This window comes from Hippocampus comes, unplaced genomic scaffold (genome assembly GCF_001891065.2).
Source record: "Hippocampus comes isolate QL1 unplaced genomic scaffold, H_comes_QL1_v1.1 C16525842, whole genome shotgun sequence".
NCBI classification, from domain to species: domain Eukaryota; kingdom Metazoa; phylum Chordata; class Actinopteri; order Syngnathiformes; family Syngnathidae; genus Hippocampus; species Hippocampus comes.
In genome coordinates, this window is record NW_017833611.1 from 1 (window position 1) to 505 (window position 505).

Consider the following 505-nt stretch of genomic DNA (forward strand, 5'->3'; position numbering starts at 1 on the left):
TTTTTTCCCTGTCAGAGGATAAAAGATTGTTCATTCTGTGCTCACACGCAGACAAGAAGTCTGTAGCAGATGACCTGTTCGGCGAGGCTGATGACATCTCTTCTGACAGTGATGCAGAAAAGCCTCCCACCCCGGGACAGCCCATGGTATCCACCTAAACTTTTTCATTACCGTCTCTGTCATCTTTAATGAGAATGACCACTCTGTTTTGCCCTCAGAGCGTCTGGCTAAGACTCGTTTCGCTAATCCCTTTTATCATGGCTCAGTGAAGCGGAGTTTGATGAGCTTTTCTCTTTAGGATACAGAAGATGGTTTGGAAGGGGAGCAGGCAGAGGAGGAGCCTGTGCCTGAGACTCGTATCGAAGTCGAGATCCCCAAAGTCAGCACCGACCTTGGCTCTGACCTTTACTTTGTTAAGCTGCCCAACTTTCTCTCTGTGGAGCCCAGGTTAGGGCCAATTAAACTTAATAGACACACGTTGTACTCACGCTAACTTAAAATATGT

The 505-nt window shown here is 47.1% G+C and overlaps 1 long non-coding RNA gene across 1 annotated transcript; it reads left to right on the forward strand.

The window, feature by feature from the left end:
* Positions 1–26: 26 nt before the first annotated feature.
* On the forward strand, positions 27–379 carry LOC109508708 (uncharacterized). Its single transcript, XR_002166746.1, has 2 exons — positions 27–146; positions 299–379. It is a non-coding gene; the product is annotated as an uncharacterized LOC109508708 (long non-coding RNA).
* Positions 380–505: the final 126 nt, after the last annotated feature.